Source organism: Arvicanthis niloticus, chromosome 14 (genome assembly GCF_011762505.2).
Source record: "Arvicanthis niloticus isolate mArvNil1 chromosome 14, mArvNil1.pat.X, whole genome shotgun sequence".
Classification (NCBI taxonomy): Eukaryota; Metazoa; Chordata; class Mammalia; order Rodentia; family Muridae; genus Arvicanthis; species Arvicanthis niloticus.
This window is the reverse complement of record NC_047671.1, coordinates 43130484-43154190: the sequence shown is the minus strand read 5'-3', so window position 1 is coordinate 43154190 and position 23707 is coordinate 43130484. Positions and strand designations below refer to the sequence as shown.

At 41.8% G+C, this 23707-nt stretch overlaps 1 protein-coding gene across 3 annotated transcripts in view; it reads right to left on the bottom strand.

The window, feature by feature from the left end:
* Positions 1-23707, bottom strand: part of Mcc (MCC regulator of Wnt signaling pathway) — a 357943-nt gene that overhangs the window by 143837 nt on the left and 190399 nt on the right. The window lies entirely within an intron of this gene.

Below are 23707 nucleotides of genomic sequence, written 5' to 3'. Positions count from 1 at the left end.
AAAGGTGTGTGTCTAGCAGGGAATAACCAGTCTCTATTCACAGGCTTTCTGAGCTAAACCAACAGAGACTCCATTACCAAATGTCTCTGCTCACTTTCATTAGAGGAGGCAGCTGGATGCCAACCAGGGTCTCCTGTTTCTCTCTTTTTCTCTACCCCTCCCTCACCTGTCATTTTCCTCAATGAGACCCTAGGACGTGGCAGACTTTTATTTTGGAAGACATGATTTCCAGAGTTAGAATCATTGGAATCAGATCTGCATTTGAAGTCAGAGCCATGACTTGAGCGTTATTAGTCCAGGAAAGAAAATCTTTCCCTCTTCAAACCTAACTGTGTGCTGGTATCACAGGTCTGCTACGAGCAACAAAAGAAACAACAGACACCAGGTGTGGAGCACAGAACCCTGCTCCTAGTGAGCAGAGGGTATGAGCTATTTCACTAACATCAACACAGTACAGTGGTAGTAAATTATAAGGAGCAGGCAGGGTCTGGACACATCTGTTCTGGGTTTAGAGGAGAGTGTCCTAAGGAAGGAAGAATGAGAAAGTCTTGGGAAATGAAACCATCTCATTTCCCTTGTCTGGCCGTGTAGTTATTCAGTGCGTACTGTGGGCACAGCACTAATTTAAATGCCCTTTAGCAAGGCTTTCTTGAATAAAGCAGTTTCCTAGGGCACTTACATATGAGCTCTTTCACCAAAAGTCCACTCAGACAATTCTTCAGCTACAAACCAACAGTATGAAAGGAGGCATACCAGTGATCCACTATGATCCCAGGGCTAGAGTTAAAGATGAGAGAAACATGCAAAAGTGAAGTGAGTCTCAGCAACTGACCTTTACTGAGACGGCAGGGAGTCCTCTCAGATTCTAGGTCTGAGAGTCTTGAATTTTCAACTGTGTTCAAGTGTACCCTCATTGGAAGGAGAGAAGTTCCTGAGTTGCATGTTTTGTCACCTGCAGTTTGTGCCTTTCAAAGACAGCATACACAAGAATCTACCATTTCCTACACAGTACTGTGATGTCTACTTCCTTTCCTCGTGTCTGTGAGCTGGCTTAGTCTCTGTAGGCAAGTGAACTAGTCTAGCCAAAGCACAAACATAGTCAAAATGGACAGGCCTGGGGATTTTCATTTAGAAATGACAAAAATATATGACTTTTTTTTTTTTGGTTAAGACACACAGAAATTGGTTTTGTTTCACTATTGACATTTTATATATCCATCATTATATTTTATTTGCCCTGCCTGGTTCTTTTCTTCACACATTTGCTGGTCCCTTTCCTTTCTCTTCTGCTTTTGTGTCATATATTCTTAGAACTTGTCTTCCCTTCTCATAGTCTCATTTCTACTTCTATGTCCAACACCACACACACACACACACACACACACACACGCATACACAGGCACACACATACATACATGCACACACAGGCACACACACATGCATACACACATATGCATACACAGACACACGCATGCAAGCACACATACACACACATGCGCAGACATACATACACATAAGTAGGTATAACCCTTTCCAGGCTTTACCACTTCCCAATCATGCCATATTGGGTACACGATTTACTGTATGAATCTTTAAGGAACCCTGAAGATCTGAACTACAGTGGTGACATATCACAGCCATCAGGGGTGGTCATTTGTAAAATAGATATTTACTTCACATCAGGCTTTTGAATGAGCAACTTGAAGAAAAGGAGGTTAGCATCTACCTATTCATTCCCCAGATTGATGAGACAGACTCTTCTCTATGATCTTCTGAAATCTGATGCAAAAGGAAAATCACCCTTTGAGAGAATTTAGAAGTTACTTAGAACTGGCCTCCCTGACAAGTCTCCCCTGCTTAAGACTGTTGACTTTGACTAAAACAAGCAAAAGCCTAAATCTTTCTGGACCAGATTCTTTGTGATAAGATGAACCTTTGATTTTCATTTGAAATGTGAAGTGAAGAAGAGAACAAAAAGAAACATTTGAACCCCAAAAGGCAATGGAGATGCTCTGATGCTAAAAGAAATCACCATGCTTTAGATTTACTAGAAACTGAGGCAAAGGGAGACAAACAGAACTGTCATGGAGGAGATAAACATATCTCTTTATTAAGAGACAGCTCTTACGTGAGCATTTACAAAGATCCTCTTGTCTTACCCACAGGCAAATCAGATGTCTTAGTGCCTCTAAACTACACATGCATCCTAGGTCCATTTGGTTACAAGGTAATGCACATACTGTTCTTTGCCTGATCTGCATGACATCAAAGAGCGGATGGGTAGATGTGGCCTTTAAATTACCTCCGCTAAATACCAGCTTCCATAACTAGAGCTTTAATAGAAGCTGTATATCAAATAGTAGAAGCACATACGCTGTGTCAAGTGTCTGGGTTCTCCTGACAGCTCTGTATAAGCCCAGATTGACACTCTAAATAATTCATTAATTCACACATGCAAAACTCATTCTGATCTTTAGGGAGTACTTGACATGTTTACCCTAAAGTTATAAAAAGCAGACTTATTAAAATTCCTCCAGAGTAGAAGTAAGGCTTCAAATATAATTTTCATTCCCCAAAATGGTGTTGTTTCCACCCCCCCCCCCCAATATATCTATAGCTGCTCAATCAGTCAAAGCTGTGCCCAGGAAGCAAACAAAATACAAGTCTGTCTATATCAACTAGGTGAACAGTACAAGTTCACTGGGTTCTCTAACAGAGTCAGAAAGATGCAAAGGAATCAGGAAAACCACAGACTAGACCAGAATCCACACACTCCATGGTAGATCTATCTTGATTTCCTCTAAGCTTCTGGCATCTAACTATTTTTATAGCTGCAACAATTGTCTTATAACAGCATGACATAGAAGTTCATTCTGAGGAAGTACTTTATGTTAAGTTGTTGAACAAAAAGGAGGCATGCATGAGGATGGTAGGTTGCTTCATCCAATGAGAGCACTCAGTGCAGATCAGGAACCCCCTTATATTCCAACGTTAGAATGCAGTGCCTGGCGTCACCTAGCCTAGTAACACCATTCTTCCATACTTAGTTTGAAAGAGAATCTTCAGCTTTCTGTGATTTCACATTTTTGGTCTGGGTCTCATCATATTCAACATAAATATCCAGTCTAGACAAAACAGTGTGGGTGGTTGATATCATCTATGAAATTTACTACAAATGATATGTCTGGAGTGTTATATTGTTAATCCTTTACAATACAATGCCCCTAATTCTAACCATCACTCTGTCAAAGAGGCAAGGGTTCTAAGATATGGGCCATAGCTGTCTTCAAGAACATGTGGTTGAACACCGGCTTGCTTGCTTTCTTCTAGTCACCCACGATTTGATCTAACTCATTACCTCAGCTCCCGTAGCTCACACTTGAACATTAACTGAGTAAGAAACCAGGTCAGGAAATACGGTAACAAACCTGTGTCCAGAAAAGGTAAAGCTGTAAGCCCAAAACAGAGTAACAGGGCTTTTTTCCCCCTCTGGATAAATTCTTCAAGAATTAGGAAGCTGGGGTTGGAACAATGGTTCAGTGGTTAAGAGCACCAGCTGCTCTTCCAGAGGTCCTGAGTTCAGTGCCCAGCACTCACATGGCTGCTCAAGTCTGTGACTCTGGTCCCAATGGCCTCTAGGAGTACCTCATACACAAAATGCATATATGTATATATGTATTGTGTGTGTGTGTGTGTGTGTGTGTGTGTGTGTGTGTGTGTGTAGACAGGCAAAACACCCATACACATAAAATAGAAAAATAATATTAAGTCTTAGAAGGTATTTCAATGTACTTTCCTGTAATTCCCCCTCTTCCTCAATTTCTCTTTTAAATATTTGTTCAGTGTTTAATATTAACTTGGTGTTCTGTTGAATATATATTATTCAATGCATATGAGGTTTTTAATTTAAGTTTCTATTTAGTCTGAAATACAAAGATATAAGCCTAGCAGCCACTTGCCCCGACACACACATAAATTAAATATGCAGCCTGAGGAATCAGTAAGTGTATATTCAGAGAGCATGCAAGAGGTGGATATTCATTCCAGCCTCTGTCAAACACAATGGTCTGACTTGAGGGATCACAGGGAGAATGAGAAATCAAGATTGATGTTGCCAGGGAAGCTCCCTAATGGAGGGAAATGATGGTCAGTAAAGGACCAAACAGGATTTTAAAATAGCATAGGACAATGAGAAATGGGTCTGCCATTTTGATACATCCTCCAGGGCAGAGAGCTACCCTAACTAGGGACCTCACACAGTCCAGCTGACTGTCTGGGTGTCAACCTATAATTTTTCCTGTGAACTCCACAGATGCAAGGTAGCCTGAGTGCACACCTACCATAAATGAATGAATGCATAAATGAATGAATGAATGAATGATGTAATTCTATTAAAGAAACAAACACAACTTGCAACTCCAGTTTTAGAACCACAGTAAGAAAGAACAGTTTTTACATGGTACGTTCTTGAGAACAGAAATTGTAATGTATACAGAATCTCAACACTCACATAGAAAAATGGCATACCCCAAACTCATAGAATGTATGAGTTCTCTTCCCTAAGAGAATCCCTCTGAGATGCTGTAGTAGTCCAGGTGTTGCCAGACATTCCACGCATTTGCAACTGAAATGCTGTTTTTAAAGCAATAAAGGGGTATCTGATAACTAGCATCCCACTAGATTCTCAATAATAATAATACAGTAGATAAAATTACGCAGTTAGGTAAATTATGCATCTTACCAGGCTATGGACTGATAATGCAGAACCACTGCAGGCTGAAAGGCAAAACAAACAACAGAAACAGTGCCTCCTTCCCAACTAAGCAGCCTGATCCACATTTCTGAACATGGACATTTGTTGCTGACAACCACCATCAGACAAAGCTTTATGACCTGGCTCCACTCCAGAGAAAGCCACAGAGAGGGCTGCGGAACATTCTTGGAAAGTATTCAAGTGCCACATGCGGCCTGATCTCTTAAAGCCTCCCCAAACATCACAACACCGCACACTGCAGACAGCCTGGCTATAACGCTAACAGTCTTGGTTGTTTCACACACACACACACACACACACACACACACACACACACACACACACACACACAATAGCTGCCTTCAATTTATAGTGCCAATATCCAGACCCAAGGCTGCCTTCCACGTCCTGCATGAGTCACCATTACTGTAGTATATCGTTCTTCCAACTTCCACACTCTCACTGGAAAGAGAGGAGACAGCGGTCTTCCTGTTGTCCAGTCCCAGCACTGAGCTGAGCCATTCTGTGCTAGGCCCAGTGAGCACAGCTCCCGAAAAGAACTAGCTCCTACCCATAGCGCATAGCGGGGCAGGAGAGTAAACTCATACATTCTGGAGCACAGAGTCATCTGATTCCTGCTCTGACAACTGGTAAACAGGAGCATGGAGGAAGAAACTTAAACAAATAAATGTTATTTAACTCTTCGACTTACCCTTCTTTCTGGCACTACTGCTCGCTCTCCTCGATTCTAACCTTTCTGTTCCTCTCATGCACTTTTATACTTTCATTTTGAACACCCCCTAACATTTCTTTCTTTAGAGTGTGCTTTCTTCCTATTAGAGTGTGCTGGGTTTTCTGTTTAAAAAACCCATTCTGCAAAGCTTATTCTCTCAGGAAAATGGACATTGTTCAGTATCTTAGGGTGAGCTAACTTAGACCCTTTCCTAAGCAATTACGCGAAGTGGAATCCCTGCAATAATATACTGCTACCACTCCCCCCTGGCATCTATGTGCCTTACCACACACTTACACACCGCCCCCAATCTGCCACAGAAGGAAGAATAAATGGGAAAACAATTAGAAACCTCCAAGAGCCAAGCCTGTTAATAAGCTAAGTGTAATGGCAAGGTGATCAAATACTAAACAGAACAGGATGAGGTTCCTAAGAGTTAAGGGACCAAAGAGGCACGGAAAGAAAGGTGTAGATGACAAAACCCAAGAGGCAGAAGCTGTGTTGAATGCAAGGCATGAGAGTTCCCACTGTCATGGTTTCCAGTAAGTTCTCATAAGCACCTAGATGGTCCAGGGAGTTGACAGAAGTATATACTAAAAGATTTGGACTCCATGTGACACACTGCAGCTTCCAAATGAGATTTTTTTTCCTTTTGGGGAGGAGGTTGCAAGAGTGGAGGGTGGGTACAAAGAGATGAGGAGATAAGTGGGATGGGGGTGCATGGTATAAAAGTCACAGAGAATCCATAAAAAGTTAAACACAGAGAGAAAACAGGGCTGGTGAGAGAGCCAGGCTCTTGCCACCTCGTGATCCCAGTTTAATCCTGGGATACCTGTAAAGACAAAAAGGAGAGAACCAGCCCCTGAAGGTTTGCCTTCTGACCTCCACATGCTCATGCAGGTACACTCACGTGCTCACACGGCAATGATGCATTCTCTTAGGGAAGAGAGAATAGCAATGAAACCTGAAGAACAGTTGGAACTCTTGATACTGGGCAGCAGACAGAGACACTGGAGAGCCACTCAGCATTTTTAGCAATGTGCCAAAGCAAGAGTCAGTGAGAAAGAGGACACAGGTTCAAGATCTCAAGCTGTTTTGGGTACAGGCAGAGAGGGGGAAAGAATATAACTCTTCCGGGTTCTGAAGCTGCCTGCTGAAATGTCAGTTTCTTATTCCTGGCACGTGCTGTCTTTCGTGATCGCTCACAGTAGACCATCAACTTTCCTTTGTCACCCCTGTCACTCAGGATTCTCTAACTCACTTAACAGAAACTACTTTGTCCGGAAGAGGACACATTGGCTAATCCCCAAGTCCTTTGAGGGCGAAAGAATTTCCCTGTAGGGTGCAACATTTTATTTTTCTCTTGGCTTCCTGAGTCCTCTCACTTCTGAGCCCAAAAGCACAACCCAAGGGACATATAGCACAGCACCAGGGAGGGACCCCATTGGTCAAGTGAGAGTCCCTGTGTGTGGGACTTATGGTTCCTGCTTTGTGTTGTCTTTCCTGGACCCTCCTCCCTCCCCATCCTGATTTCAGACTTCAAATACATGGCTATGTGCTATGAGGTGAATGCACAAAAAACCCAAGGCTGTACATCAAAAAGCTCCGACTTTCAGCCTTGATAAACACCCTGGCCTGCAGCCAAGGCATGACGTGCCCTCTGCTCACTCAGCTCACTCCCTCAGGCCTGCTTCGAAGCTCAGCAAGGATGGTGGTGGCCAGCACAGGCAGCACTCAGCCACTAGGCCACAAGATGCACAGTTGTAAAAATGCCCCAGTTTGCAGTATTTTCCAGTTGACCCCTTTATAGGGGAGATGTGCTAACCCTTGACCTCTCCATAACGTGTTCTTTCTTCCTACCTCTGTATTTTCCCTATATAGTCCTGTTCTTATGCTGGTTGATCAAGTGCTACCTGGAGTTCTCCAGGTGTCTACAAGCTATTTCCCTTAATTAAACATATTCATTCTCTCTCTCTCTCTCTCTCTCTCTCTCTCTCTCTCTCTCTCTCTCTCAATATATATATATCCAACATGGTTCCCACGAACACTACTTCTCCAATACTGATGTATGGTGGTATGATGTGATTATCCGGAAGCCCTCTTGGGTTCACCCAAAAGATTGGGGTCTTTGAGGACAGGGCCAACATCTTACAGCAAGCAGCCAGCAGAGGATCAGGTGAGAAGTAACTATTTGGGAAATGCCAATGGGTTTGGGGTGTTCACAGGACAGTGTAAAGGTGAATACACCCAAAGGCTATAGAAACTCAAGGCTCCTTAGGGGAAAACCTACCACTTCAGCCATTACATTTCCACTCTCTTGTGCTGTGTCCAACTGTCTGTAAGCAGTGTGGGTAAAAATGCAGAAATCCTGAACAGAGGATTGCATATCTAGGAAAGTGCTGGAAGTCTGTCTTGCTGTGGAGGATATTGAAGTACCAGTTCTCAGAGCTCAATTACTCCAGCTATAAAATTAGATTATAAGATGATACCCATGTCTTAAGGGGCAGTTGTGATACCAGGAATATCTGTAATGTTTCCCCTACTCAGCTGAGAAATTACAGTGCTCATTAAGTAGGGACTGTTATTTTTTATGAACAAGCTATCTTGCTGTAAAAGGCTCCAGAGATACTGACAATCACATGGCTGAGTTAGCCCTACCAATGGTACAGCATCACAATGTAACTTTTATAGCCAAGGCCCAGCTTTGGGTGGGAGATTCTCATGTTCAATTATAGAAACAAGCAGCTAGACCAGATTAAAAACTGTCATTAAAAGTAAAACCCCCAGAGCCAGCTGTAGTGATATGCTATGCATCTATAATGCTAGCCCTGCAGAGGCTGAGGCAGGATGAGTTCAAGGCCAACCTAGTCTATATAATGAGACCCTGTCTCTGGAAGCAAAATCAAATCTCAAAATCTAAAAGAAGAGACAGATATCCCTACCCCCAGCCCCCACAAACACACACACACAAAGACACACAGATGACAGGGGGATGCTACATCAATTAAAAAAAAAAACATTACTGTCTTTAAGATAAAATCAGGCAAAATCCCAGCCTGGATGATTTCAAGACCCCATCATATACCGAGTAACAAGAGTTAACAAGTGGCACTGAGCAGTTACTGAGGGAGAAGAATCACTCTTAACTCAGGATGTGGACGCTGCTAGAGTTCCCATGCTTCAATGGATGCACCACACCCAGATAGGTGTAGGCAACACTAACTTGACTTAGTGGGTTCTTTCCAAAACAAAACAAAAACAAAACCATCACCGTCTGAGGGGGTTATGGGAAGAGGGGGAGGTGTGGGTTGGATATATTTAATTGTATACATGTATAAAATTCTCTAAAAGAGAGAAAGAAAGTTTTTTTGTTGTTGTTGTTGTTGTTGTTGTTGTTGTTGTTTGTTTTCCGAGACGGGGTTTCTCTGTGTAGCCCTGGCTGTCCTGGAACTCACTCTGTGGACCAGGCTGGCCTCCAACTCAGAAATCTGCCTGCCTCTGCCTCCCAGGTGCTGGGATTAAAGGCGTGCGCCACCACTGCCCGGCTGAGAAAGAAAGTTTTAATGCCTTAGTGTTGATGCTAAACTAAAACATCAAAAAATGGGGGTTGGGGGTGGAAGCAAATTCTGTAAGTTCTTTTCTCAATGACACACACGGTGGTGTGTGTGTCTTGGAATTTAGCCACAAAATTTTAGTGAAAGGCACCCCATCAATGGATTAAAACAACATTGTAAGGGTCTGAAGTCACAGAGTGGGAGAGCCTTCTTAAATAATTAGGGGCTGAACTCTGCTCGCCACCTGTGTCCCTAAATTGATGATCTGTCTGTGGCTCTGACTATGATGGACGGCTTCAGCTCTGTCGTTTATCTTCTATTTGATGTGGGGAGGGGGGTGTCCCCGGGACTGCAGTCCTGTCTGTCTCCAGGAGAGAATGGAGAGTCAGAAAGCATGAGTCCGTGTGTGCGGAGTATGCCTATGCACTCTTCTTGTTCAGCTCAACAGCACAACCTGAGAAGCCAGAGAAGAGGGAAAGGCGTGTGTAAAACACAATCTTTCCACACTTTCTGCAGCTTAATCAGCCCCATGCTGACCGCACACTGCATCGGTTAGTTTAGAAATGAGTTGTAATGACTGACTGAGCATGCGCTTCCTCCAAAGTAGGCAGAGTGGAAGGGGGCTTCGGAGAAGGCTAGGAGTCTCGCCGTGGAACTTCTAACCACCCTAAGTGACACCACCGGCTCAGAAACGTGTTGTCCGTGACAAACAACCCTAAATGCACGCCGGATAGGTGGAGCCACCGCTCGGCTTATTCATTTTATTCTTTAGCACCTTAAATATTTTTTACCTTCCTGAGATTGTTTTGTGTTTTTTGTCATTGGGCTGACAGGTTGGGGGCGGGGCAGAGCCAGCGCTGCTGGAACAGAGCTGAATGTCAGACAAGGGCAGAGGGCACGGTGTGATCTGCTGAGTGCCCCTGCTTTCTCCTGATTACAGACATTATATCCGCTCTGCCAGGAGGGCAGAAGGTGGGGCTGAGTGATTAGTTAAGTACTCCTGCTCTCGGCTTTCTCCTTCTCAAGGCCGATGTACCAAATATGTGGACTTCACCAACATTAATTTAAAAACTAAGCACCTAAATAAGTTAGGAAAGTTTTTTTTTTCCCCTAAATTATAAATCGGCTCAGTATAGAAAAGCCATTTAGAAGAAGTAGGCCCTCCCTCTCACAGTTCGTTTGTTCACAAACCTTAAATTGTATAGCGGATGTTTGCCAATCTTTTTTGTATACACTAAGATACACTCAAGACACGAAGGGGGAAAGCACTTTTATATTTTTGAGTAGTTAAAAAATTACAAATTTTAAAGTAATAACTGTTCTTTAAAATAAAAGCCAGGCAGATTGTAAGAGCAGAGTCGGAATGCCCTAAATTGAGATTTACTATATAATTCCAATCCAAGTTTTGATTTCTTGATGGGAGTAGGGGTAGAAGGTCTAAGAAGAAAAGCTTACCAAACCTCTAAACACAGACGGGGTTTTCAACTGTCCCCTGTATCCAGAGGAGGTTTTCGGTATCTGCTGTCCATCCCAGTAGGGACATTTGTAAGGAGATGTTCAGTCCATTGCTTTTATCTGTTTGGTTGTTTAGAAGCTGGGATGCTGGGGCTTCCTTTGAACTCAGTTGTTGCCAAGTAATCTTGGAGCTATTGTGGGGAGGTGCCTGGCTGTCTGTGTACACAGGAAGGTGAGAGGAAGCAGCTTTTGGCCAGAGGCAGAGCACTTTCCTTGGGGCTGCTAGCTGCACTTCTGCATTCCAAGAGCACTAGTGATCCCCAATTCACAGTCAGTGGTGCACTGCTATATATACCCACAAACTCACCTAGAACTGTTTCTAAGCACTTGCTTTCACGTTTTAAGGAAGTCTAGGATGTATCTCAGTGGTCTAACATTGGTCCAGCCATGAGCCGGTGGTTTAACCCACAGCACTCCAGAAGGTAAAATTATTTGAAGAAATATGAGATTAAAAACAGCACCTTATAGCTCATATTGCATTTCATAGGTAATAAAATATTTGCTGATAATCAAGAGTTTTACATTTTTAATAGTGATTCTAGTTAGGGTTTATCATAAAATCTCCCAGTGCTCATTCTTTGTACGGAGCAGAAAATTCCACTAAATAAAGGTGATTGGAGGGGCAGTATTTGTTTGGTTTAGTTTTAGTTCCAATAGACATAGTAGGATAAGGTGCAACTTGAAGTCCTCAACCAGAAATTCCAAAAATTAGGGCTCCTAACAATGGATATTTTTTTCTATCCCAGTGAGCTTTGTAACCATTAGGCTCAAATTAACATGGCTCTTCACAAGCCCTGGGGTCAGTGACTGAAAGAGCCAGCCCCTGAAGAAAAAAACAACAAAATAAAGCAAAACACAGCCCTTCTCAACATCTCGTTCCGTGGGGATTCTAAAAATAGCAAGGTAAGACAGCTGGCAGAAAAATAGACACACATTATTAATCAGAATCTCAGTGTAAATACTTGGGGTCTGGATTTAGTCGGGTTTCCTTAGAACAAAATCACATTCTCTTCTCCAACTCAGGCAAGAAACCTGGAACAGTGGTGGGAACCAGAGAAGCATCTGCCAAAAAGAACTAACTAAAAGGGAAGCTACTCAAAGTAGGCCCGTTTTATGCTGAAGCAAATCTTGCAGTAACAGGCTGGGCTCTAGAGCCCCGAGCGCTCCAGTTTCTCCACATTTGAACATCACAGGCATCTCTGTATCGACTCCTGAGTACAGAAAGCCTAAGCTGCTCTCAGACCAAATCCCTGCCTTCTCAATCTTTCCTTCTAGAAACTAGTCTGTTAAAGGTAAGAAATAGACATTGGCTATGTCCAGTGGTTCCAGCTGCCTAAATCTGACTAAGACCCAGACTATAGAATTGAACATTTTTCTAGCACATTTGTTCCTCTCTGCGTTTATTTTGAACAGTAAGTAACTCACTACAAGAAATTGTTATAAAATGCCTGTTATAATTAAGAATGTATTCTAGGCACAAAACAGGTCTAGAGAATACAGAACCAACTCTTTTCCCTTCAGCTTTAAGGTATGACAGTCATATCACAAACCATGTATATTTATAATATGCAGCCATAAGCTTACACACACACACACACACACGCACACAATAAGACACACAGTAAGAGGGTAAGCATCTGATACTGAACCAACAAGATCCCCCTGCCCTTTGCCTGACTACCTCTCCCAATTCCAGTCAATTATTGGTCTAGTCTCTGTTATTATTAGTCAGTTTATATTGTATATAGTTTCATATAAATGGAATTATTCATCCTAGTCATCTGGCTTATTTCACTGAGCATATGTATTCTGAGATTTATCCATGTTCTTATATGTATAAATAATTTACCTTTTGTTTCCTGCATAGCTTTTATCGCATGCATATACCATAGCCTGCTTATCCATTCAATGACTGACCCACATCTGAGGTATTTCCAGGTTAGGGTTGTTATCAATGGAGACCCATGGACACACGCTTGAAATGACTAGGTGGTAACATACTGGTATGCTTAACTGGTTATGAAATTACCAAACATTTTTAAAAACAGTTATACACCAGGGCAGAAGACATGCTCAGAAGTTTAGAGCATTGGCTGCCCTTCCAGAGGACCCGGGTCCAATTTCCAGCACCACCATGGTGTCTTACAAACAGTCTGTAATTAAACTTCCAGAGGATCCCACACCCTCTCTGACCACCACAGGAACTGCACACATGTGGTACACATACATACATACATACATCATACATGTAGGCAAAACACCCATACACATAAAATAAAAATAAGTATCTGTATAATACAGTTACACCAGTCAATTATCAGCATTCAAGATGCCTCATGCCCACTCACTCCAGTCCTTGCTATATTCTTCCTACATTCTTTTTCATTTTGCCCATTCTAGTGGCCATGGTACCATCTTACTATGGTTCTATTTACATTTTGTTGATGTCTAAGCTATATTTTTGTCCTTTTTTCACCTGTTTGACAATTCATCTTATCTGATAAAGTATTCGATTCTTTTCCACATTCTTTTCTTGAGGGAATGGGTTGTCTTACTGTGTAGTCCAGGATAGCCTTGAACTCAAGATCCTCCCTTTCTCAGCCTCCAGAATTTGGGGGTTATGAATGTGGTACCAAGCTTGGTTGTACACTATTTAAATTGGTTGTTTTGCTTTGTATTGCTGACCTGTAAGAGTTCATTATATAATAATCAAAATATAAGTTGTTTGCCAAACATGTTTTACAAATATTTTCTCCCAGATTTTTGCCTTTTCTTGAGTCTTTTGAAAACCAAAAGTTCATCTTTTAATGAAGGGCTATTCATTTTTTTCCCACACTTTTTTGTACTGTATTTGATAAATTCCAATTAAAAAAACACAAGCCAAGGGACTGTATTTGTGATGCTTTCTAGAAGTTGATACTAGCTTTGAGTTTGTTCTTATATACATGTGAGCTAAGTGTGAGGTGCTTTTTTTCTTTCTTGAAGTTGTTACAGCATCCTTTGTATGTACAAAAGGTGGTTGGTTGTTCCCGTGTTACAGCTCTACCTTAATCAGAATGTCTTGTGCAGCTCTATGGCTGGACTTCTCACTAGGTTTCATGCCTCTGTTTTTCTACCTTATTTCTAATCCTCAGTGTTTTGATGGCTCTTGTAACAAGTTTGTTCGTCTTTTTCTAATTTCATTTTGGCAACTTTAGCACTTCTGCGAGGATTTTTGAGTCAGCTCATCAGTTTCTACAAATCAAATGCCAATGAAATGGAAAGATGAACTGGGAAGATTCACATCGAAACACTATTGAGTGATTGGACTTATGGAGAGGAAGACAGTCCTACCTAGATTATACCTTGTCTGAGGTCAGCAAACTGGTTGTGCTGAAGTGTTTGGGTACAGGATAAAGAAAGACACATTATGCTTTCACAGATCTTTTTCTGTTAGCTGGTTTAAGGCTGCCATTGTACCAACAAATTCATATTTTCAGTATATCTAGGTAGGAAAGGGGCCCTCCCCTCAAGTATTCTGCTGCTTCCTTCATGGCTCCTGACTGAGGACTCCTGAAATTCTCCCCATGTGGATTCTAACACCACCCAGTAACACTCCTAAAAACACACTACACTCAGTACCTTTTCACGCCTCTTTCAAACAATAACCCAAATTGTAGTCACAGAAAGTCTTAAAACAGTGATTATCCTTTCGGATTATACAGTAAATACAAACTGTTTCCTTACTCAACTCTCAATTAGATGGTCCTAAAACTGAAGGTGCCTGTTTTCCTTAAAGCAGATGTCCTGGTCTTTAAGCATCTTCTACTAGTGGCAAAAGCACTGAATTTTTAAACCGTATTGCAGGAAGATGTACAGCCTCTTAAGACTTGTAGGCTCAGTCAACAGTGTGTTTTCTTCTGTGTAAATTCCAAATGCAGCATCATTAATCCGAACAATAGCTCTTCAAATGGCATGGGTGCCCGAGAAACCTCAAACGAAAGGTCAAAAAGGACTTTTCCTGAAGTCCAAACAGTTGCCACTAACTTCAAATCTCTCATGAGTACAGCGAGATTCTCCAAGCTCACAGTGCCCTGTACAGCTGAAAACCCAACCAGGGAATAGAGGAAAAGGTTTTGCCTAAAACCTGAACAAAGGTTGTACAGCCTATGGCTTAAAATACTCGTGGTGGTTTAGGAGATGCAGGACTGTTGGCTATCCTCCTGCCTCCAACTCCTTCTGTAGGAATGGCAGAAGAATTGAAGGGTGTGAGGTGAAGCAGCAACTGATGCATCAGTATGGTGTTTGATGGATTCCTACGGCTCTCATAGAGATGGCCTTACTTAGAGTAAACTTCGGTGTGGCAACTCTGGATTGAAAAAAGCAATCTCACGAAGCTGACTGGATTCCAGTGTGACAGGTTATCGTGCAGGAACTGATATCAACAAATCTCTTTCTAAAGCCCTGCCAGAGGTACTCTGAATGTTAGCAGTCTAAAGTCCTCAAATGCAATCTACCCAGTCATCTTTCAGTGTTGAAGCATATTGTCACCCCACCTCACTTTAAGTGATCTTTCCGCAGATCTCACCACTCACCTATGGGCATTCACCAAATACTATTGGAAAGGGGAAATTTTTCCAGGATGCTCACCCTATAAAGACACATCTTCATCTACCTCTACTGCAATAGGCTCTTTGTGCTATAACCCCATGGAGACTTCGCCTGCTGACATAATTACAATGAGGATGGAACAGGGAGCCAGGGAACCTATTCCAGGTACCTCCTCTGTGCCTGGTCCATAGATACATTCTGGACAGTCACAAACAGATGTTCACTAGCACCCCAGGAACCAGTGAGAATTAGCGAATGTCAGAGCTAGAAAGGATGTAAATTAACTCATCTAATGACTCAAGGGTAGAAGTGAAGAGACAAAGCTAATGTGCTCAGGATCTATGTGAATTTTATATGAAATGTGAGCCTCTAGAAAAATAAAAGCGCTGAACAAGCTGCTTAACAGAGCAGAAATGAAAGCACAGATAGGACCCAACAGTTGCCCTGAGTTCCTCATGAAGGACTAATGTAAGAAAGTCAAAAGTAATGGGAGAAAAGGAGATGCCCTCAGATGTTAGTTTACAAGAGACAGGAAATCCACAAACAACCTGCACAAAGATGAGGGATAATGACTATCTGACTAGATTGTTCTGGCACATACCTGTAAGAAGCATCCGGGTTTTAAGGGATACTTTCCTTTTCAAATTAAACAGTGTAACCAAATGTCTCAACATTTGAAAGGAACTAAGAGTTTACTGAGGGAAATCTGTGGTTACTAAAGTGCAGGCTTGAGAAGAAAAGATGTTACAATGTAAATAATTTCCGTATATCTTTTCATCAGCTTTAAATTAAAGCTAAGTAAAGAGCCGCCATCTATTTCCTTATCTCCAGAGCCATCACCACCAGTAGTTCCTCAGTCACGTCTACAGATACATTCTACAACACCCAGGGCACCAAGACAGTCCAAACCATTAAAGAAATCAAAATATGAGTCAAACAATACCTCACGCCAGTGGTTCTCAACCTTCCTAATGCTGTGACCATTTAATACCTTATGTTGTGATGACCCCCCCACCATAAATTATTTTGTTGCTACTTCATAACTATAATTTTGCTACTGTTATGACTCATAATGTAAATATCTGATATGTGACCCTCCCCCCAGGAGGTCTTGACCCACAGGTTGAGAACCACTGCCACAGTATTAGTGTATACCTGGGATAATCCATAAGTCTACTTTCCAAAAACTTCATTCCTGAAATGGCCCCTCCCTTACGGTGATGCAAGCTACTGCCACAGTTTGCAGATCTGACTTCAACTCCTGTCCTATAGCTGTAGGGTTTCTTTGCTGATGTAACTAACCTCTATACTTTAAACCAATAAGGTATATAGAACAGCTTCTCTTCTACTAGTTTGCATCTTTAAACAAACGCCAGATCACCCACAGTTGTTACCAGGCTAAAGGCATTCCTAGAAGGAACACCACTGAGATAGTCTGTAAAATGTGCATGGCTAGGCTCCAGATCTCATAGGATTTCTGTCTAAAGGGATGTTAAAGTAGGAGGCAGGTAGCATATTTCATTCTAAACATAAAAACCAGGTAAAAGGTATTCTTTTCTCACCCCTGAGACTCTTTATGCTTCGCACTGGCAGCACATATACCACACTCAGAGTGAAGGACAGATGGCATGTGACCTGCACCAGCTTGAGATGGAAACGTGGGAAATGTTCTGCACTGTCCGAAAATGTCAAGGATTAAAAAACAGATTTAAAAAAAATAAAATTGACTTTGAAAAGAAAGATTTATTGTTTTCTGTCCCTTCCTCTATAGCACCTGTCAGGAAACAGAGACTCTGTGTGGAGACTATTAATCTATCTTTCCCTCCTGGGCTAATGCATTCTTCTGATTAAAGGCTGGTCTGGTCTAACCAGTACTGAGTATTAGCACAATAGAACAGAGGCCAAGAACAATAGAGCCACTGGTTCCATCCTATGAGCCCAGACCTGGGCAAATCCAGATAAATAAATAAACAGATAAATAATGTTTCAACTAAAGCATTTGTTCAGTGTGCAATTCATTGCCAAACTTCAGACTGTAGGTTCACAAAGGAAGCATTAAAACATTCTGAGTGGATATGGGGACCAATCCAATGCCTGACTCTGCAGACTTGAAAAATCTGCTTCAGAGCATGGCAATAAATAAGGAGGAAGAGGAAGAGGAAGGAGAAGGAGGAGGAGGAGGAAGAGGAAGAAGAGGAGGAAGAGGAGGAGGAGGAGAAGGAAGAAGAGGAGGAGGAAGAGGAGGAAAAAAGGATTGAGGAGAGAGGATGAAGAGGAGAAAAAAAAATAATTCCTCCAAACAAAAATCCTAGTGGCCCTGCTTTCAGTGGACCACTCTAGTTACAACAAATATGTGTTCTTTTATATCTTTCCAAATCATGCTGCACATGGTAGGAATGATCTACAGAAAGAATCCACTTCCAGACCTATAGCAGATCTACAAATGGCTGTTAAGAGGCTAGCTAAAAATGTTCACTATCGACTACCTGAGCCCTCTTTATCTCCTCCAGGAAGGTTCCAGTACCGTGTCTGGCCCCTTTAGTGAGTCACAGTTATTAGAAGTCCCCTTAATCTTCACAAACCTTTGACTATGAAAGAATCTTCCAGCCATTTTCCCACCAAAACTGGGGTGTATGAGCTAGCACTGACAGGTAAAGAAAATCATTGTGCCAGCCTGGCAACCTGAGTTCCATCCCTGAACCCCACATAAAGGTAGAGGAGAGAATGAAGTCCACAACTGTTCTCTAACCTCGACATCTACACCATGGAATGCATGCATACATGCATATGCACACACACATACACACACATGCATGAACATGTGCACACACATGCATGCACATACATGCACATCCATGAACATGTGCACACACATTCATATACACACATGCACACACAGAGACAAATACATGCACACACATGCATACAGACAACTAAACTAAAACTACAGTAAAAATAACTCTGAGTCTTTAAACTAGAGTACACCAGTCCCTTAGCCAAATAAAGACAACTTGAAGCTCAAAATGAATGACAGTGATGATTAATAACACCATAAATATTTTTAAAATTGTCAACTTGTATTGATACTAAAATGATTTTGAAGCAGAAGGCAGCAGAAGTCTTCCACAGATGAATGCCAATAAATTTTTAAAAAATGATAGAAAACACAACTGCCAGTTCAACAAGTACCATTGCAATTGACTCAGGCAAGAATCATAGTCAGAGGGGGTTGGGAAAATGGCTCAGTGGTTAAGAACGCTGGCTGTTCTTCAGGAAAACCAGGATTCTATTTCCTACACGGCAGCTCACAAACACCACCAGGAAGGCAAATGCTATATAGACATGTGTGCAGGCAAATCACCCATACACATAAAATGAATTTTAAAATTTTTTTAAAGAATCACTGACAGAGACTAAAAATACTGAACGAGGGTTGTTGGGAATTAGGTATGCTCACCTACAATAGGGAAATCTTGGGGGTGCCACCTTAACTTGGTGATGCAAAGGAGCATAGAGACTCATGATACAGAAGGAAGGCTGCCATGTATCTACTGGTCTGGTAAACTGATAGACTACCACACCCCTATATCCTTGTCAAAAAAATTTTTTTTCTGAAAATGCTCAGGTTGTCAAGTTAAAAGATTATGTTCCAAGTACATAGCAAGAACCCTTTAAAATATTCAGAAGAAAGGGAAACATAGAAATAGAACCAATGTAGCAGAATGTTAGGATCAGTGACGTAAAGAAAGCTGTTTGTTATCGTGGGTCAGTCTGAACCTTGTGTAAAGGTTTGATATTAAGGGGAGAAAAATTAACATTAAAAGCTAAGATTTTACAATGGTGAATATAAATAAACGTATGCAGAAGGATATGGAAAATTATGGAGAACCAAGAAAAATACTGGTAGTAGTATAAAAAATATATTCTTGTAACCTCTGAAAAAGAGAAGGGACTTAAAGTCCATCCATTTGGTTAAATACTTGCTGAGAATCTATGGACCCATCATATTCTGGCTGTCAAATCCAGAGGTGGTTTAGCAGGTAAAGAGGCTTCCTGCCAACTGTGATGACATAAGTTTAATCCCCAGACAATGTATACATTAAGTAGCCAATCTTTAGTAAAGTATAGCTGGATTTTAAACTTGCTTTTGTCATTTAAAAATATCTCCACTAAAAACTCAATCTTTTTAGAGAATTAATAAATATGTCAATGCCCTTACACAATTCTCTCATGTGGGGTGATGATTTTAGGTGCTTTTAGGGGAGGGAAGACTCACATCTTAACTGAGGCATTAACAAGGAATGCAGTGGAGTTTTCAGAAATCAATTCTGTGACATCATCACAATCACTAAGAGGCTCCAATCAAGTTCTATGCACGGCCAATTTTTTACCACTCCTTCTGCACAACAAGCTGAAAACCACACTATCTAGGCTTTTTTCCCCCTTTAGAGGATAAAATACTTGATGTTGATTCTTTTTCAATCCAGCAGTGTTAAGTTCTGATCAAACAAGATGAAAGAATCTATCCATCAAAAGTGAAAGGAGTGTATCAAAGCAGGCCAGTTAGGGAAAATGGTCAGTTTCCCTCTTTGAAGATACAAGATGAACGCTTGATGCACTATGGATATCACCATAGTATCTAGCTTGACCTCCACTCTGAGTGTGCTGCATCACTTTGTGGCCACAGATTGCTGTTTTTCTTCTAGCCACTGAGCTCATATACAAGATATTGCCAAATATACTTCTTCAGATGCCCCAAACCATGGATGAAGCTTGTGAAGGCTTCTGACTTTAAAGAGAGGATCTCAATGAACACTTCATCTAAAGGAATTCCCCAAGAAACAGAATTCACAGACAGCAGTTAATAGTTTTGAAGTCCTCATGCTAATACAAATTCTACTCCTCAAAACAACTCATTCCGGGAACCTTACCCTGTGAGAACAAAACACCAAGAGGCTTGTGGCCATCAATGCCCAGTAAGAAGAGGAGATGAAACTTTTCCAGACTGAGGCTCAACAGATGGAGATATAGTCCTCATTGCAATTCTTCCCATCGCCCATCAACTTCCCAGTTGCAGAGAGCCCCAACCATCACACTTCCAACTAACTGAACTCAGCAGTTCCACTCTTGTATCTCATTCTCTTGACTCCCTACAAAACATGCCATCACCTCCAAAACCGTCATAGGATTCAAAGGCTCTAGAAGTAGGAGCCTGTTGTCTTTTTCTAAATTAGACACTGCCAACAAGTTCATTTAAAGTGAAAGAAACCAGTTGGGGCATTCCTCTGACCCATGTCATGGGTTCTGGGTGTTTCCCCCATTAGTCATGGCTCTCCTTATATTTGGTTTGTTCCTATCGTCCAATGTGCTATGACCTTTCTCATTACTCTCTGACATCTAGACATCGTCTTTGAACTGGAATTTCTTCTAGAAAAGAATGCTGACAAAATTATTTTTTTTTTTTTAGCTGCAATGAAAGTTACAAGTGATATCTCTATGATAGCTACAATGATCAAGTTGCCAATGTTCGGGAGATAAAATAGGCAGTGAACTTTGAGACAGTGAAGAGCAGCACAGTTTTGTTGATATTCAGTGAGCATTTATTTAATCCTACTTCACTCATGTCTGCTTTCATCATTGATAACTCACTGACACTAAGTTATGTGGGACCTATGTAATTTGGACTTTAAACAGTCCCTTGGTTTCGTATGCACTGTTGTGTGGCTTCATAAGCTACACAATTCAACTACCTCACTGGCGTGTCGCAAGTTCAAGCACAGAACGTTTATATGATTTGCTAGCTTTTTTCTTTTTAACCTTAAGGGAATTCAAAGCTAAAACTCACCACCTGTAACTCCACCTCCAGGGGATCTGACACCGCCAGCCTCTGAGGCACTGTCACTCATGTGAACATATCCATGTTCACATGGAATTTTTTACAGACTTCCATCAGTAGGTTCTACTTAATCCAGTTAACTTGACATGACTGCATACTATTCTATACTCAGTGCTGGAATCAGGGGACCCACTCAAGTGACTCACAGGATTCATGTTCCAGAATGAGCTTGCCAGATACTAGCACACAAAGGCAGGACTTGACATGCCCACACCCTTGACCATGTCTGTCAGCTTTCAGGTGTCTCTTAACGCCACACCTTTGGAACATTCCATTTCCAGAAAGCCCCAACAGGGAGACTGGAGAGTCTGTCAGCATATTCAGTACATATATACATTAGCATTTAAATTCAGACTAATGCCGGATTATATACACATATATTCAATGTATCAACACTTACAGACCCTTTAACTCTAATGGACGATACTGTGAAATTTTATTAAAGCAGGGAGGGGTTTATTTGTAAGCTAAGACTATAAACTTACAAATTAAACCTAAGTAACGTTTATATAAGGAAAAACAGTCATACAGATCTTCAGGAAAAAAAACAGCCCAGCTCTAAGCCCTATGATAAATGCTTGATGGGAGCTTGGAGCCAGATGGTCTGGGCTCAAAGCCAGGCTCTACTACTCCCTATGTGACCTTAACTCCTCAGCTATAAAATGGATATTATTAAAAGTATCCAGCAAGGAGTGGAATCAGAACTTGGGATGACTGAAGCTTACAATATGAGCATCTATCTCCAGGCTTAGAATATGTGTGGGTACAGTTTGGCCCTTTCAGAACTTTGAAAATAGCCAAAGAAGAGGAGGAGACTCTTCAGGCAGAGCTTGTTTTGCCTTAATGCTGTAAATCCATCTTCATGTCCACTGTAGAAGTTTGCAAAGAGGATTGAATAAGATGGGGAATGTGAAGCCTATGGCATCTGGGGCACAGTAGGTACTTTATACACTTACTGTTAACATTAGTCAGTTAACACTATGCTAGAGTAATGAGTACCATAGGAAGAGTGTGATGAAAATATAAGAACCGTCCCTGGACAGATGGAAGGCCTCACATGGCTACATCCCTGTTCTCAGGGCCTAAATCCACCACCACCACCATTCTGCCCAAAAGAAGGGCTGGACAGAATGTGGAAAGACAAGGCCAGGAAGACCACAGAGCAGATGCTCAATGCTGTTCAACCCACTACTCCAAAGCCTACAAACACCCCTGCAGAGAAGGGAGAGAAGGTGCCTGAGGAGAAAAGGGGAGAGCTGCATCCAGCTAGCAAGGATGCAAATGAGCCTGTAGAACCTGGGGATGCTCAGGGCAGTGTGCACACGCTCAATGACTGTTCTTCCTTTTCCCACACATCCTGAAACACTGTTTCTCAAGCTGGGAGGTGGTGGCGGACGCCTTTAATCCCAGCAGTCAGGAGGCAGAGGCAGGCAGATCTCTGAGTTCGAAGCCAGCCTGGTCTACAGATGGAGTTCCAGGACAGCCAGGACTATACAGAGAAACCCTGTCTCAAAAAAAAAAAAAAAAAAAGAAGGAAAGAGAGGAATGGAGGAAAGGAAGGAGGAAGGAAGGAAACACTGTTTCTTAACAAATTTTACAAGTTTTGTTTACATTTAAAAAGCTTTGTTATTATTAGCACATGGCACTCTTCATGTTGGGGTGAAGCATATGTCACCAACACAGCATCTCCCAAGCTTGATTAATGTGTGGAAAACATTCATGTGTTGAAAACATCAAAAACCCTGATGGCCTTCAGACTTCCCCTTGGCTCCCGGACTGAGGGGTTCTGACATTCACATTGGCACAAATGCCTGTGGTGCGGGGAAAACCCAATTTCAATTCTATGTCTTCCTCTTCCTCCATCATCAATACAGACTTAACTCCTCAAACCCAGAGGCCTGCTCGTCCAAAAGTAATTTTGCTAGTATGTTAGGCAATGTGAACTTCACAGTAATGTCACTGAGATTATGTCCCTCAAAGAAGCAATGGTTCTTGTTTGAGACTTCAGACAGATAATTCTGTCCATTTCATTTCATTTTTGAAAGTCAGCGTCAAGATGGGCCAAGGTGGCTCGCACCTTTAATCTCAGCTCTCAGGGTGGCAGAGAAAGCCAGGTTGATGTTTTCCTATAGCGATTTAAAATAACTAGACTTACACCCAAAATGCCTCTGGTGTCTAGCTCAGGCTAGGATGTAGTGTACACTGTTAAGAATGAAACAAGCATGCTGCCTTTTTCTGTTACAAGTGTGGGAGCAGCAGCAACTCCGTGATCTGCCGGATGCTCTGAAATCCCCATTTTATGTTCTACATCATTCAAGAAATAACCTAGGAGCTGATAAGAGGAAGAAAATGTCCATCTCTGTGTGATGTATAATTTGATAAGATACTAGCTAGCATTCGTGAGTACCTTCCCTTTCCTCCTTCAGTCTGCTTGTCTCCTTCTCCCCCAGTCCAGACAGGTGTCAACAGCACGCTCTGCCACTTTTGGACAGAGAGGCACCTTTATTATCAAATTAACATTTCCTTGAAAATCCATCCCATATCACCTACGCTATATTCAGCTGCTCCAAATCCTCCCCAAGTCTAAGCACCACAAAGTTCTGTTATTCTTCAAGATGGCGTAGCATAGGAGGGTGCTGGTCACTAGACCCAATTCTGCTCTTCTA